The following is an 18,449-nucleotide window of genomic DNA, read 5'->3' as shown; positions in this document are numbered from 1 at the left end:
GGGGGTAATATCCAAAATATATAAAGAACTCACACATTTCAATATCAAAAAATCCCCCAAACAATCTTGATTAAAAAACAAGCAGAGGACTTGAATTTCCAAGGAATACATACAGATGACCAACAGATACATGAAAAGATGCTCAATGTCACTAATCATTGGGGAAAGGCGAGTTAAAACCACAATGAGATATCACCTCACACCTGTTAGAATGGTTATTATGAAGAGTACAGGAAAAAACATGTTGGTGAGGACGTGGAGAAAAGGAATCCCTCATGCACTGTTGGTGGGATTGTAAATTGGTGTAGCCCCTATGGAAAGCGTATGGAGATTCTTCAAACAATGATAGAACTTCTGTACAATCTAACAATTCTACTTCTGGATGTTTATCTGAATAAAATGAAAACACTAATTCAAAAAATATATGCACTCTATGTTCATTGTAGCACTATTTTCAATAGCCAAGACATGGAAGCAACTTAAATGTCCATTGATGGATGAATTGATAAAGAAGATAGGGCATATTTATACAATGGAATATTAGACATAAAAAAAAAAGAAATCTTGCCATTTGCGACAACACTGATGAACCTAGAAGCTATTATGCTAAGACTATAAATATACATACCCTATGGTTTCACTTATATGTAGAATCTAAAAACAAACTCACAAACAAAAACAGAAACAAACACATAGATACAGAGCATAAACGGGTAGTTGCCAGAGAGGAGCGGGTTGGGGGTTGGGAAAAACAGGTTAAGGGGATTAATAGGTACAAACTTACAGTTATAAATATGTCACAGGGATATAATACAGAGGATAGGGAATATAGTCAATAATACTGCAATAACTTTGCATGGTGACAGATGGTTACTAGGCTTATCATGGTGATAAATTGGTAATGTATATAAATGTCAAATCACTATGTAGCACTCCTGGAACTAATGTAATCTTGTATGTCAACTGTACTTCAATAAAAAAAGAGAAATTAAAAAATGAAAAAAATTAAAAATAAAAAAGATGACTCATAAACAGAAGATAAATACCTCTAATGTACAATAGAACATGCTAACTTCCATAATAATGTTATATTTTGACACAAAGAGAATGAAGAAAGTAATATAAACTGAACAAAAATCAGAAAAGAATTTTGAGGCAGAAGCAATTTTGGCATTAAAAAGATGACAGGCCTGTTTGGATAGGCAGAAAAATATGAAAATATGCTTGGGGGGGACAAGTATAAATAAATGTAGGGAAATAGAAGTGCTTGGAGCATAGCTGAATTTGAATGTAGCATATCACCTAAGATTATGTAAAATCTAGATATTTTCATGCTTTTTGCTTCAAAATTCATCTTGAAAAGCTTCATTATGATATTTTAACTTTTTAACAGTGAGATTTCACTGCTTCCAGCCCTTGTGAGGCTAATAGATGTGCAGGCTTGTTTGGTTTTGGTTTTGTGTTTTTGTAATGTTCACAATGTCCCATTTGCTGTTTGAATCATTGAAGCATTCCATCCTGCCAAAAGAGTTACATTTTGGCATTCTCTGGAAGCTACAACTGGCATAAAGCATTGAGTGATAAACCCGTGTAAAAAATTTTGCATTCATAAATGTACATAGTGAACCCAATTTTATTGGCATAAACAGGTACTCTAACATGCATCTCTAATCTACTGCAATGTACATATCAAGGATAAAATTGTTTTACTTCCTACAATAGTCATAAGACATTGTAGTATAGTATTTATTTGAGTTAATCACCATATCTCTTCTTATAATTATTTAATACATGACTTTTTATCTATTATACTTTATTCTTGGTATTAATTTTTGAAAATGTATGTTAACTATAATATAAAGAAGTACAATAATGCTTTTATACAATTTGACTCATGTAATAGTTGCATAGTTCATTATAATGGTTATTAAAAACTGTAGGGTAAGGAGAGAACGTATTAATTTCCTGTAGGCTGAAAATTTTTTATAAGATACTTATTTGTTAGAATTTGGCATTTGTTTCAGTAACATTAAAATCTAAGAGAAGAACTAGCAGTTATTTATGTGGATTATTTATATGGATTATGCATTTGTAATTTTCTTTTATGTTCTATGAAATAAAACATTAAAAATTAAACCTTTTTCTTTTTGCAATATGGCTCCTAATTTTTGTGCCAAAGTGCACATGAATGATACATTCATTAAGGAAATGTAAACAAAATTTTCAGCAAGTGATTATATACTTGGTTTATGTATAATCTATGTGTCTTTGCATACCTTTTCTCTTTTTGGTTAATGATATCTTTATTGCTGTTATTTTCCTTCATATGAGACTGAAAAGGTTTACTATTTAAAATTTGCTAATTATGCTACTTATTAGTAGTTCTAATAAATATTTCCTGGAAAGAGAGCAAAAACTCTTAAATAAAAAATTCAAAATTTTTTTCAGAACATGATACTAAGTCACAGGGGTCCCAGGAATGTAGTAATATATTATTTTCCAAGAGTTCTTTTATTTGTTTTTACAGCCTGCTGTTCTTCTTCAGTGGATGTATTGATTTTTCAAATTCCTCAACATACACTGGAGTTTTGTTTATAAGAGTTCTCTTCTGTTCCTTGGCTTATATTTGTTTCTTTTTGGTAAGTAATTCTTTATTAATTTGGTTTTTTGTTTCTCCATATATTTGGTGGTCCTTAGTTCATTCATATTTGAGAATAGAAGGCTGGTGACTTATTTCCCTCTGCTCTTGTATGCCTGTTTCTCTGCTAGCTTTCTCCCAGCTATAGGACTAGGATTGGAAGCTCAGGTGTGAACAGTGCTTGTTATCTTTAGGGCGAGTAGATGGGGAAACCACTCTTTGGATGCTAAAATGGGGAGATCTTGAGATCTTTACTCTGTGGCACTGGAGACCGTTCCAGCACCATTAGAAACGTTATGCTCATGCAGTTAATTAAATTATTTAAGAGTACTATTTTGGATGCCTGGGAGTATAATGTTGGGCTATTTTGCTCAGTGTGTGTGGAGAAAAGGGAGAGGTTAGGGTGAGGTCAGTGTGGGGCACTTGACTAGTGTAGCATTTCAGTAGACAGACTTTCAATTAACTCTGTTTTTAAACCTTCTTCCTAGTCCCACCTTGCATGACACTGTGGTCTGTGAGCCAGGTGCCTCCCTGGGATAAAGGCTTTTCTCCTTTGTAGACCATTCATGTGTACTGGCCTGCCTTTTGCTGGTTCTGTCTTATTCATTAATATCTTCATTTACTATAATTTTATTAGAGATTTAGGTGAAAGGGGAGGTCAGTTCTCACTTTTAGTTGTTTGAACTGGAAGAGATGTTTTGAGACTCTTGCTTTAAGAAGTCAATCTATCAGTTATATGGAGAATGGATTATAGGAAGGAGAGGTTTGTGCCAGGGATGTAAGTAAGCAGGTTCAGAAATAAGATAGTGACAGTAGAAAGGGAGATGAAGAGAGAGAAGAAAGGTAAAAAGAAGATAGACTTTATAACATTTGGTGACTAATTAGTTTGTCATTGGCAGTTGTGAATACACAGGAGGAAATAATTTTTTTCCTTTTGCATGGTCAATTAACATAATTTTAATATAAAAACAATATATAAAACTCCAGGACGCATGTCTCTTCAGAACTGCTTTCTAACTGTATAATTAGGTTCTAAGTATTAAAATTTGATCTACTAACTTTAACTGATATATTTTCTGAAATCTGTCATGGAGCCGTGATGTCTGGATTTATATGTAAACAGTATGGAGCAATTCACTGAAACATTGGAAGCCATAATTCTTCATTGTTCCTCGTCTTTTACTGTCACTCCATAAAATGATGTTTGAGGCTCAGCCTTTTAACTCAGACTCATCAAATGTTTATGTTCTTGATTCTGGAAGAACTACCTCACTCTTAGCAGAATAACAGATTTATCCACCTGTTTTGGGCGTATTATTCTCTCAGCTTCTCTTATGTAATTTCCTACAGTGATTTGCAGCATAATAAAATCCTCCCTGCCCAGTTAAGACCTGACATGGCCATCCTCTTCCAGATCCTTGTGATTGCTGATATTTGTTCTTAATATTAATTGCTAGTTAGTTTTGTTACATAAAAAAAAATTCTTCACTCACTTTCTCTAATCTTTCTTTTCATCATGCCCAAATGCACTAAATTAGGACCCTTAACAAAATTCATTTAATAGTATTTCTCTAAGGCCTAATAATATTTGAAAGCCTAAATCCAAAGGAAATAACTAAACTCGCTGTAGCATTTTAACTCACTGTAGCATTGAATGTGGTGAATTACTACACACCTCATAGAAATGTCTTCTCTCTTAATTTCTGTATCATCATACTTTGTTGTCTGTCCGCTAGTGTCTAGGCAGTTCTACTCTGTCCTTTGTGGACAATTCTTCCTCTTCACAGTTTTAAAGTATAGTGTCTGAAGGCTTCCCTCCACTTTTGACACTTTTCTCTTTTCATGCCATATATTTTTAGTGGGTTAAGTCATGTACTCATGGCTTCAATTCCTAAGTTTAAACCTTTGAGCTAAAGCTCTCTCCTGATCGTACCTGCCAAATTTCTTCACTTTGATGTGTCATAAACACCTCAAAGCCAGTCCAGTAAGAGATGAACTTCCCTTCCCAATTTATCTTCTGACCGCATTTCTTATGTGAGTGGAAAATAAACTAGTAATGAAAAAAGGTTATAATGTGTATTAATGATAAATTAGATACCAAGTGATTTCAGAGTGTAAATTTTGTCCTATTTAGTATTTTGACAGAAGGATATTTATTCTTCCCATGTTGAGTACTCATGTCCATTGATGCTATGTCAAATCTGACTTCTACTAAATTATGCAAAGGGGAATATTAACAGACTGGAATTTTAAAATGTTGGGTAGTGTCATAGAGCCCAGGAAACCTGGTACATGTTTATAGGCTGGACATTATGACAAACAAATCAATTGAAAAAATAGGAATAGATAAGCATAAAAGATGGACTCATTTAGAACACAAGTGAAAATATTGGAAGTAGTCATAAAGAAAAAAGACATTATTTTTCTTAAGTTTATCCTTAATAATTCCTTTTCTATGAATTCAAAAAATGTCACAAATGTTCCCTTACGAGGCAAATCTGGATAATTGTTTTTAAAGATATTTGCACTTTAACCATTGTATGTGGGGTTGATGTGTGTGTGTGTGTGTGTGTGTGTGTGTATGTAGGTATGGAATGGGTTTATTGTTCAAACATTTCAGAAATATATAAAATAGTAATTTACTCCCTCCTTATGCCTGTCCCAACTCTGAAGTAATCACTATTAAAATTTTGGAATGTATTCTTCCAGATTTTTAAATTTAAGAATATCCTATTCTGGACAAATCATGCAAGAATGTTCCTGAAATAAAAGGCAACTTGACACACTGTGCACCAGGGGAAATAGACAAAGAGTGTTCAGTATGTGCCGAGACATATTAGATGTTAAAAATAAAGACACAATCCCCTTTCCTCTTTCTCTTCCTCTTTCTTTTCCCTTTCCCTTCTAGTCAATTCAGTCCCAAAGACATTTGTTGACACCAAGCAAAACAGGCATGCATGGAGGGAGGGGAGAAAAGCAGTGGTGTTGGAGCCTCAGCAGAGTAAGGGGACATCTGGGTAGAAGAGTGCAGTGGACTGAACGTGTCCCCCGAAATTGACATGTTGAAATTCCAACGCCCAATGTGATGGTATTAGGAGGTGGGGCCTTTGGGAGGTGATTAGGTCATGAGGGTGAAGCCTTCATTAATGGGATTAGTGCCCTTGTAAATAAAAGGGACCCCAGAGAGGTCCCTCACTCTCTTTCCACATGTGAGGACACAGCAAAAAGTCAGCAGTCTGCAAACTGGAAGAGGATCCTCACCAGAACCAACCCTGCTGATACCCTGATCTCAGATGTCCAGTCTCCGGAACTGTGAGAAATACATGTCTGTTGTTCATAGGCCACTTAGTCTAAGGCACTTTGTTATAGCAGCCTGAACTAAGGCAAAGAGTGACCCATCCTGTGAGGTTGGAGTAAGGAAGATGCCACATGGGGAACAGCTGGCTTGCAAAAGGTGTCACAGCCTGAGTGGAGTGAGGACTTCAGTAGAAGCTGCCTCTAGTTGATCAGAAGCAGATGCTCTGAGCCTCCTGCAAGAGTTAATGATTACAGCAGCCCAAGGGCGTTTGAACCAAAGGACAAGCAGACTCTGAAGACCTTGGTTCTTGCCCTAGGCTCTGTGTCTGGCACCTTACTGCCTCAGACTTGTGTAAATGCAGGACACATGTTCCCAGGACAACTCAGCCAAGTTCCAGAAAGGAGAGGTTTTCATGCAAGCTCCTAAGATTCACTCTCTAAAGCCTTCGGTGTAGAGCTAGTTGAAGAGGATTCTGCACTTAAAAGGTAAACTCCAAGCAATCGCAGATGGAAAGACAGAATTCTTTGTAATGAGCAGATCAGCAAAGATATCAAGAGTTACTCCTTGTGGGTCAGACAGCATAGGATGAGGGTCACAGGTAAGAAAGCTTCAGAATTAATGATGAGGAACATATGGACAGGACTGGACAGAACTGTTTTCATCAGTCACACCTGGATAAGGCTTTCAGCAGTTTCAGAGACTGGATGACTGTGGAACAGATTTGTAATATATTTTCTCTGCCATGGTAGAAATGTTCTCTATCTGCACTAATACAGCGGCACTAGCTACATGTGGCTATTGAACACTTGAAACGTGAATAGTGCAACTGAGGATCTGCATTTTTAATTTTATTTAATTTTCATTAATTAAAATATTTCAATAGGCCCATGTAGCTAGTGGCTACCACAGCAGACAGCGCAGCCCTACAGAATTTTTGATCATTGCATAATCGAACGTCGGTGTACTGTGTGAGTTATTTTGGTTGTTTTTAATTGTCTCAGATAATCAAAAAAATATTTCTTGTATAAATAAAAGTCTTAGTTAAAAAAAGAATATCCTATATAATGTATATGTATTTAGAATATATTTTTTACCAAAAAAATGAGTTATAGTTCTGCATACTTCTGCAAAGTAACTTTTCCTTTACTTTCTATAGTGTAGATATTTTCCATCCTCCTTCCCTATCTCCTGCCCCCGTCTCCTGTCCCCCATCTAAAAGGCGATCAATTTTTGTAATTTTAAGAAAGAAAAATTCCCTTCCCTTTGTGAACAATTATTTATTAACCAATCTACCACTGGCGAACCTTTAGAATATCTCCACTCATTTTATTGTGAATATTAAAACAGTTTTGTAACTAGCACCATGGTACATATATCTTTGAAAGCTTTTGCAGTTATTTAGCATATCTATAGAATAAATTCCAAGAAAACAAAATTGCTTGCTCAACTGATATCTACATTTAAAATTTTTTACACTTGATACCAAATTTTCCTCCTTAATATCAATTTACTCTTTCACCAAGAGTGTATAAAAAGTGCTGCTTTTTTGAGCATTTGATAACAATGGATAATTTAACTTTTGAATCTTTTCTAATCTGATTCCTTTCTTTAATAGACTATTTGAACATGACTGTATTTTTACTGGCCACTAATATTTCCTTTTTAATGAATTTTATATTCATTGTTAGACCTGTTTTCTTTTAAAATATTTGTCTCCATACATTGGTAGAAGCTCTTTCCTCATTATAAATAAGCACCATCTGTGTCTTCTTTTGTGTCGCAACTTCTTTTTCCTTTGTCTTAATTTAGGTTGTGTTTTGCAAAACAGAAAATCTTAGTCTTCTAAAATTTCATGGTTTTATTTTTATATCTAAAGTTCTGTTTGTGTGTGACTTTAAGTCATATTTTATTTTTTCTAAATGGATATATCATATAGCAATATTCTCAATTTCATGTTACAGTCTACCTAAATACTAGCAATAAATGATCTCCTAAGCACAATGATAATCTCACTTAAGAATTTTGGAGATAGATAGTACACGAGCTACATCATATCATTAAAGACCTATATTCTTTCTATTAGAGTTGCCATCCTTAGACTATTGGCTTGCTGACTCATTAAGATCGCTGCTATATTTCTAGGCATCATATAATGTTCCAGAAAGGAAGAAGTGGGCAGAAAAATAACAAGCCATATTTGCCCTTGTTAACAGAACAGCAGATTATTTACTGGAAGCCCTAAGAGACTTCTAGTTATGCTTCACTGACAAATCTGAGTTACATGGGGACCCCTAGGTACAAAGAAGTTGAGAAAACAAATTAGTTTTAGAACAGATGTAAGTCTATAGAATAGACCTATATTCTGCCTGTCATGCTTTTAAACATATATCTAAAAACATTTTATATGGATTTTATAATTGTATGCTTCTTCTGCTAGAGCAAATAGACAATTTAACCTTTTGTACTTCTCTTTATACCCACAACCCACATGTAATTAGTTTTGATTTTACAAAAGGTGATCATAATTCTGCATGCTTCTGCAAAGTAACTTGCTTTTCCTTTACCTACTATAATATAGATGTTTTCTAGTCTGTCTGTCCATATATCTATGTATCCTCTCTATTGTCTAAATTACAATCTAATTTTAAGAAAAGAGAATACCATGTGATGTGTGAACCATAATTTATTCATCTCTTCACCATCATTGAGCATTTTACATATTTATTAATAGTCTTTTATGTAAACTCTGCTATTATAAAATTGACCTGTAGACATGAAGTAGAAAAATGTCATTTTTCTATGTCTCATTTTCTATAACTTCAATGTATGGAGGTTGTACCTGGTCATCTACAAACTGTGCACAATTGAAACTCTCTGTTTTCTTGTGAGGTTCTGCTCAGGTCATTCATACGTGTGGAAGTGCTTTAAACTACTGTAAAGAATTCTACCAGGATATAGATGACACCACTGTTGTTGTGATTTTGCAGTCACTCAGTATTTTGGAAACATGGGCAATAGGCTAGGGATCTGCACAAGAATCCCAGGGGGACATGAGTGTACTATAAAGGGCTTATAGGCTACTGGGAAGTTTATGTAAGTAAATGAGAGCCAAATTACTGAAGTTTTTGAATGCCGAATTTGGGAACTGGACTTAAAAATAAATCGTATACTATTTTGTCAGCACTGAATAGGAAATTGTTTGCAACACTAGTTGAGCATTTGTATTACTGGGAATATTTTTAACAAAGAATGCAGTGACCCAAGGACACTCCAAGGGGATTTTGATTTAATTGATCTGGAATGAGGCCTGAGAATTGATATTTTTAAAAATCTGTCCACATTGAACATTCAGGCTGGATTGAAAATGACCCATACAGGATAAAGCTGATTTGTCTATATTTTACACTGCATTTCTCCTACTATTGCTCTTCCTCCTCTCACCATTCTGGATAAAACATTAATTACAGTTTTTGAGTTCCTATGACTTTATCATCTTAAAAGCCTATTTTGAAATAGTGGGATGTTCCCATCCACAATCAGACCTACTCACTTTTGCTTGATGACCTTGAATCACCAATTCTGGAAGAGGTTTGACCCCATGTATGTGCCTCAGCTTTGCCTGTACATTACCTGCGATGATCAAGATGCAACATACAAATGACCAAAGTGAAGAGATTTCCTGCATGATTCTGAATAATTTTAGATCTCTTAAGTGAGAAATAGCAAATCAGAGGTGGGAATCTATTTTTAATTATATGCTTAATCTTTACGGTTGCCTATAATTAACTATTTGATAACACAGTGTTACTCAGTTTCCTTGGAAAAATAGGAATACGTACATTCACTAAATTGATTGAAATTGTGAAGTTATATTTTGTCATCAAAAATAGTAATTACTGAACTTTTATGTTGGGCATAATGCAACCATAATGGTTTGTTTCTTGTTTGATAGGAAAAATAACATCAAATTTCACCCTCCTGCATACAAAATCAGCACATTTTCTTTTCCAAATTACAGAAAGAACAAAGTGAATATTCAATAGACATTTGTATTTCCTTGAGTTTGCTGGTGTAGCTAAGCAGAGCTGATAATGTGAAGTGTTGCTGCCATCTGCAGCATGAAAAACATTAAAAGTGTATGTTATCTGTACGTATGTAAATAGGTTTTGAACAACTTGCTTACTTAAGAACTTTGATTTCTCTCTTAGTCTTTCGATGTATTTTCAACTGCTAGCTTTCAATATTACTTAAAAATGTAATATATTTTAAATTTTACATCACAAAGTACTTATGAATATAGTATAGGTACCAAAATGAATCCTGAGATTATTTTTATTGATTATTTGATTATACTAAAATTAATTTAAAAAACAATTAAATGATAGACTAAAATAGCCTTTACGATTTATTGATACCAGGAAATATTTTCTAAATCGATTATGTTTGACAAAGTTTTAAAAACAAATTACTCCAATAAAATTTAAACTTTTTCTCAAAGAGATTTTTTTCAGGTTTACCCATTACCTACTTAATCTGTTATATAGAATAGTAACCACAGAGACAGCCACAAAAATGACACCAGAGGTATATTGTCAATGGATGAAAGATTTTAAGTCGTTTATATGTTGTTTTCCAAATAGAGATAGCTCATGGGGTTGGTGAGAATATTACTTATTCAGGTCTTTAAGGGATGAGAATACTTCTGTCCTAGGTTTCCGAATTCTCATTCCATGTATTTTAAAAGTTCTTCTCCTCTTGCCATTTCTTGGCCACTGATATTCTCATCATAGAAGGTAGACAAAAAGCTACCAGTTCTGTAGAATTTGGCAAGTTACTTGACTTTCCTGAGCATTGTTTTCTTCATCTGTGCTTTTGGGCTCATAATGATCACCTTGTCGTGTTGCATTGAAACTGGATGAGAATTGAGTGTGGAAAGTGTAGCACAATGTCTGAAACAGACCCATTGATATTAGCTTTTATATATTCATAAAACAAATTGTTTCATCATGTTTGGTTTCAGACAAAATGCCATATTTTCATATGTGAAATCTCTTCTATTTCTATTGTAACAGATCTTTAAAAACCAGATATTTATAATTAAATAGAAAATGCCCAGAAAATGCATTTTCAATTATTTTGATAATATTCAGCAGATAGTCATAAAATACTGGTTCAGTCAGCAAGATCTAATGTGTTTTTTCTCCTTTTCTTTTTTTTTTTAACATCTTTATTGGAGTATAATTGCTTTAAAATGGTGTGTTAGTTTCTGCTGTATAACAAAGTGAATCAGCTATACATATACAAATATCCCCATATCTCCTCCCTCTTGAGCTCTCCTTTTCTTTAACAAGATTTTAATTACTGTGTTTTTTCTCTTAAAAATAAATCATAGATTCCTTAAATTATTTAATTTAAATTATTTAAATCTGTGATGTCTAAATTTAATACCTGGGCAGTTGGATGAACTATCATACATGTCACTAAGGACCATGCTCACTTGTTTTTATGGCAAAAAATGTCATAGTATAAGAAATAGGCAAAATCCATTTGCATTTAGAGAATTTTTATTAAAAAAGGCTTTTTCTTTTTAAGATAATCTGCAGATTCTAAAACAAAATGTTAGGATAAAGGACAAAATCACAGTTTATAGTAAGGGAAATTGCTGAACTTGAGAACTCAAATTATTATAAACAAGAATTTCTTCCCTCCAATTTTAACAATTAAAGAATATGACAGAACTGAAAAATATGAGTAAATGGTAAAATTTTATGTTATTTCCTAGGTTTATTCTTATTCTGATTAAAAAAAACAACAAATCTAAAACAAATGTATATAAACCTCTAATTAAGGTTCCAAGAAATCAGAATTTCAGTGAACTGCTATGTATGCTGTCTCGGCTATACTTTGATTCTTCAGATCATCTATCAAAACCTCTCTTGTAGCAAAATATAGGTGATTTATCTGGTGAGTTTTAGGTTTTCTCCTCCAGAATATTCTGCATAGGGACGAATATTCAAGGTTTTTGTTGATTTGTTTTGTTTTTCTCTGTACCTGTTGGTTCACTCAGACTCAGCTTCTGAGTTCAGTCTAGTGTCTAGATCATTTTTCACAGCCCTTAGAGGATGCTTTGGTCAAGTATAGACATAGAACATACATCCAGGAGAAGAAGCTATTCTTTGAATCATGATCTAGTGCTACAATTTGGAGGAGAGCTGAGTGGGAAAGTATGGCCTCGTTGTCCAAGAAAACTATGAACTTACTAGGTACATCCTGAACTCCTGGGTGCTTTTCATTCTTGGTGCTGAGAATGACGTTCCTCACTTCTGTGCCTTAGTGCTGTGCTCTTGGCTTGGAATGTTCTCCCAGACATACACTTCCTGGCTTTGACCCCACCTGGCCTGGAGGACACACACTCATCTCAGGTACTGTTATCTACTCTCTAGGGGTTCTGACTTCCCACCGTAAATATATTTAATTCTTTCTCTTTTTGTTCCTTCATGTATATTCTTTTATCATGGCACCTGTAAAACTAAATTGCACCTGTTTTGGTGAGTGGCACGGCCACAATAGAAACTGGGGCTTTTTCCATGAGTTCTGAATATTCCTTACATCCCACATGCAATCAAATTCCAGGGTTTATCAATTACCCTTCCATACCTTGCTTAGCAAGACTCCGTACGATCCAGCCCCTGGCCACTTTTCCTACTGCAGCTCAAACCTCTCTTCCTTTGTTTTAATATACTCCAACTGCCCTGGCTTCCAGCATTTCTCAAACTTGTCCAGCAGCCTGTTGACTCAGAGCCTTTGCACTTGCTTTTCCATCTGCCTGGAATTCTCTTTTCCCAAATATTCTTATGAATTGCTGCCTTATTTCCTTTTGCTGTTCAAAAGTAACAGCAGCTTCATTTCTCTCTATTTTTTTTTATCTTGAATTATATTCTTCATGGTTTTTGGGAATATAAAGTTTTCACCCTGCTGGGAAATAACTGCTTGTTCATTATAGCAAAGAATAATAATCAAAACCTGGGCAGGAATACCTTGGAGATATGGTGGGTTCAGTTCCCAACCACTGCAATATAGCAAATGTTGCGGTAAAGTGAGTCACACAAATTTTTTGGTCTCCCAGTGTATATAAAACATATGTTTGTACTATATTGTAGTCTAATAAGTGTGCAATAGTATTATGTCCAATAAAACAATGTATATACCTTGATTTTAAAATGCATCATTGCTAAAAATTGCTAACCATCATCTGAGCCTTCAGCGAGTTGTAATCTTTTTGCTGGTAGAGGGTGTTGCCTCAGTGTCTAGGGTTGCCGACTGTTCAGGGTGGTGGTTCCTGAAGGCTGGGATGGCTATGACAATTTCTTAAAAATAAGACAATGAAGTTTGCCACATCAATTGGCTTTTCCTTTTACAAATGATTTCTCTGTAGCATGCCATGCTAGCTGATAGCATTTTACCCACAGTAGAACTGCTTTCAAAATTGTAGTCAATCTTTTCAAACTCTGCTGCTCCTTTATCAACTAAATTGATGTAATATTCTAAATCCCTTGTTGTTATTTCAACAATCTTCACAGCATCTTCACCAGGAGTAGATTTCATCTCAAGAAACCACTTTCTTCGCTCATCCATAAGAAACTTCCTTATGCTCCTTATCCCTTAAAGTTTGATTATGAGATTGGAGCAGTGCAATCACATCTTCAGGCTCCACTTCTATTTCTAGTTCTCTTGATGTTTCCACCACATCTGCAGTTAATTACTCCACTGAAGTCTTGAACCCCTCAAAGTCATCCATGAGGCTAGGAATCAACTTCTTCTAAATTCCTGTTAACGTTGATATTTTGACCTCTTCCCATGAATCATGAATGTTCTTAATGACTTTTAGAGTGGTGAATCCTTTCTGAAAGATTTTCAATTTACTTTGCCCAGATTCATCAGAGGAATACACTATCTGTGGTAGCTACAGACTTATGAAATGTATTTCTTAAAGAATAAGACTTGAAAATTGAAATGCCTTCTGATCCATGGGCTGCAGAATGGATGTTGTGTTAGCAGACCTGAAAACAACATCTATCCCATTGTTCATTTCCATCAGAGCTCTTGGGTGACCAGGTGCATTGTCAATGAGCAGTAATCTTTTTTTCTGAGCAGTAGGTCTCAACACTGGGCTTAAAATATTCAGTAAACCATGTTGTAAAGAGATGCACTGTCATCCAGGCTTTGTTGTTCCATTCATAGAGCTCAGGGTGAGTCGATTTAGCATAAGTCTTAAAGGCCATAGAATTTTCAGAATGGTAACTGAGCACTGGCTTCAACTTAAAGTCACCAGCTGCCTTAGCCCCTAACAAGAGAGTCAGCCCGTCTTTTGGAGTTTTGAGCCAGGCATCGACTCCTCCTCTCTAGCTGTGAAAGTTCTAGATGACATCTCCTTCCAGTATAAGGCTGTTTTGCCTATGTTGAAAATCTGTTTAGTGTAGCCACCTTCATTAACGATCTTAGCTAGGTCTTCTGGATAACTTGCTGGAGCTTCTACATCAGCACTTGCTGCTTCACCTTGTACTTCTATGTTCTGGAGACAGTTTCTTCCTTTAAACTTCATGAACCAACCTCTGCTAACTTCAGACTTTTCTTCTGCATCTCCCTCACCTCTCTCAGCCTTCATAAAACAAAAAAGAGTTAAGGCCTTGTTCTGGATTAGGCTTTGGTCTAAGGGAATGTTTTGGGTGGTTTGATCCTCTGTCCAGACCACTAAAACTCTCTCCATATCAGCGGTAAGGCTGTTTTGCTTTCTTCTCATTCATGTGTTCACTGGAGTAGCACTTTTAGTTTCCTTGAAGAACTTTTCCTTTGCATTCACAACTTTACTAACTAGTGTAAGTGCCTACCTTTCAACCTACCTCGACTTTCCACATGCCTTCCTTGCTAATCTTAACCATTTCTAGCTTTTGATTTGAAGCAAGAGATCTGCAACTCTTCCTTTCACTTGAACACTTAGAGGCCATTATAGGGTTATTAATTGGCTTAATTTCAATATTATTATGTCTCAGGGAAAAGGGAAGCCTGAGGAGAGGGAGAGAGATGGGAGAACAGCCTGTCGGTTGGATCAGTCAGAACACAAACAACATTTATCGATTAAATTTGTCATCTCATATGGACTCTGTTCATGGTGCCCCAAAACAATTAACAATAGTAACATCAAAGATCACTAGTCCCAGATCACTACAATAAATAAATAATAATGAAAAAGTTGGGACTATTATGAGAATTACCAAATTATGACACAGGGGCATAAATTGAGCAAATGCTGTTGGAAAAATGACACCCATAGACTTGCTCAACATAGAGTTGCCACAAACCTTCAATTTGTAAAATATACAATAAAGTGAAGTGAAATAAAATGAGGTGTGCCTGTATTAAGCTTGTTTAATCGGTCTGACTGATTACAAAAGTGCACACACTTCTGAAGGGAAATCGGCAACATCCCCTGCAATCAACTCCTGAAAATCAGACTGAAAATCAGATAATCAGCAACAGCTTCCATCCAGTGAACAGATGTCTGAGAGTCAGCCAGTGAGCAACAGTCTTATTCTGGTAAACCTGCTTCCATAGCTAAAGCCAATACTCCAGATTCTAAACTCCACACTTTTCCAAAACCCTTTGTAAGTTCTCTGCTTATAAACTGTGTCTTATAGGCTCAGCCCTCCCTTGCCTTAGCAAGAAATACATTCAGTTTATTATTTTAGATATTGAGTGATAGACTCTTTATTAGTATTTATGATCACCTATAATTACATGATATTTTTGTTCCCTGTTGGTTTATTATCTATCTGCATTAGGATGCAAGCTCTAAGAGGGCAGGTACTTTGTTGCTTTGTTCACTGCTGCAACTTATTGACGACATAGGTGCCTAGCACATAATATGAAATTTACAAGTATTTGTCGAATGCATCTTTAGAGTAGGAATAATGGCCACTTAGCATAATATCCCCACTGCTAATACAGTGCCTATTACACAGAAGTAATTCCATAAAGTATTATTTAGATGAATGAATGAATTCATTGTCCATGCAAGTTTCAAAATATTTGTTAGGGATATCTTAAAGTAAACCAGAGATTACTCAGATCTCTGTGGGTCCATATAGTTCTCATAAACTCATCTCTCTCTCCAGAGATACACTAGATGAAAAGATGCCCACCTGGCTATTTGACATTTCCTTTTGGAAGACTTAGAGGCATTATTGGTTTAATGTGTTTAAAACTGAACCCACACTCTTTCTTTACCACCAAACCAGATCCTCTTCTAATGTTCTCTCTGTCACTAAATGTTATAGGCCAGAAATCCCCTTTCTCCCTTGAACGTCCATTTTCAACCCAGCATCAAGTAAGGGTGATTTTACCTCCCAAATATATCTTGAATCTGCTGACTTCTCTCCCTTTACATGAGCATCACGTTAATCAGAGCTACCATTAGCTGTCGTCTAAACTACTTTAGTAACACTAATTGGTCCATGAGCACCTTCTCGAGGCCTCTCACCAATCTAATCTTTCATCAGTCAACTCTCTCCTTATAAACTTTTATCAGATGGTTTGCTAATAGAACAGAGTTTAAAATCTTCAACATGGCCTCCAGACTCCATTCATTCTCATCTTGTACCACATTCCTCTTCATTGTCTAAACTTGTGTCACTGGCTTTCTTTAAGTCACTTGAGATTATCATGTCCTCCTTTTCCTCCATCAGAAAGCTTTGCAAATGTTAGTACCTCAGCCTAAAACATTCTTCCTCCTGCTCTGACTTATTCTACACATATTAAATCCACCATCATTCCCTCACTCCCTGACCAAGTCACATACCCCTACCTTACTGAGAACCTTGTCTATCTCCTGTAAACACTTCTCATGTTGAAAATCTAAGTTCTGTTTGTGTCATTATTGGATTAATAGCCATCTCTTTAACTAAACTGTAAGCTTCATGGGGCGGGGGCACTCTATTTTGGGCATATAGGAGGGAGTCAGAAGTATTTATTACATTAATGAAAAAATGAATGAAAGGGAAGAATTTGAATCTGGTCAAGACTTTCCCAGCATATTTCAGAGTAAACAGGGTTGGAACCTGTGTTCTGAGAGCGTAGTGGGCCAAGGAAAGACAGTGAGGAAAAATGTCATTCTAGAGCTGCTTTCTTTTCATTAAAATTTTCACTGAAAAGCAAGAGTCTGCCTAGTCTTTTGTGGGCTCATGTTTGGTGGTAAAGACAAAAGTGGTGCATAGAAGACATTCAAAGATCAATTTCATCTTTAACAAAGAAGGAGAGAAAGGATGGGTCCTAATCTGTTGGAGTGAGCAAATACTGTAGCAGGTTTTCATTTAATACGGCCAACTTTAAAATGAGTGTTATATTCTAAGAAGGATTTTGATTCTTGGGGAGTCTCCATTAGATGTAGGTATTAAGTAGCTCTTTTCACTAGTTTTAGGGTTCATTTAAATATTTTAAAAATCCAAAACATTGTCATATTAAAAGGCAGTATTTACAAATGGTGTTTTCTTTCTCCAATTCTTGCCTCACTGTGAAAGTCTCAACCACTGCTGTGCTGCTGTTGTAACATGAGTTACAAAAATCTTTCATTTTGGAAATCAAAGTGAAGGACAAGAAAAAGCCCTGAAAGCAGGATCATCTTTAGGGAGAACATTTGGGACATGGAGGGCAGGGTAGCATGGGGAAAGAGAGGTTGCCAGGCAGCCTTCCACATACTGCTTGATTTTTCTTTGTTTTACTTCGTTTTGTTACCCCACCAGAAAGTCACAGCAAACATAGTGTCTGGCATGTTTGTGTAACTCTAAAGTAGAGTCTATATGCTGCTTTGCTTAAAACAAATTTGTTTCCTCATTTTGAAAAGGGAGAGGACTATTGTCATTCATAAAAAAAAGATTTTTCTTTTGAATGGACTTTGGAAGCGTGTGGACAACTAGACATAGTAATCTGGAGGACTATGAAAACATTAACATGGAAGGCGTTAATTGGTTGAATTGGCTGTGTTTCCTGACATCTGTATTTGCCTCATGTATTAAGGCTTTGTTTCTTTTTGTTTGCTTGTTTTTAAGGCCTGGAGTTGTCTATTTTTCAGAGCCTCAGATCCCTTTTTTGACTGAACTTCTACTGCAAATAGATAAAATTCCTGCTCTATACCACTGCTTTATTGATACTAACTTAGAAGTCTATTAATATGCTTATTTAAATCCCTAGCATGGGTATGTATTTAAAACATGCTTTGATTTGTAAATATTATCTTTTTTATGGAATGTAACTGTGCCTTTTGCCACTAGAACAAATTGATTTCATCTATCTTCCATCTCACCTTTAAACGTGTTATTTACCCAAATTTTAGCTTTTCCAACATAATGTAAAAATGTCTCACTACAATAAGAAGATTAATAAACAAAGTAAAAAAGACTATTTATGAAAAAATACTTTAGAAATCCAGTCCTTTTGATTAGTAACCAGCCCTAGTACCAG

Source organism: Pseudorca crassidens, chromosome 5, assembly GCF_039906515.1.
Source record: "Pseudorca crassidens isolate mPseCra1 chromosome 5, mPseCra1.hap1, whole genome shotgun sequence".
Lineage (NCBI taxonomy): Eukaryota > Metazoa > Chordata > Mammalia > Artiodactyla > Delphinidae > Pseudorca > Pseudorca crassidens.
Note: the sequence above shows the minus strand (reverse complement) of the source record.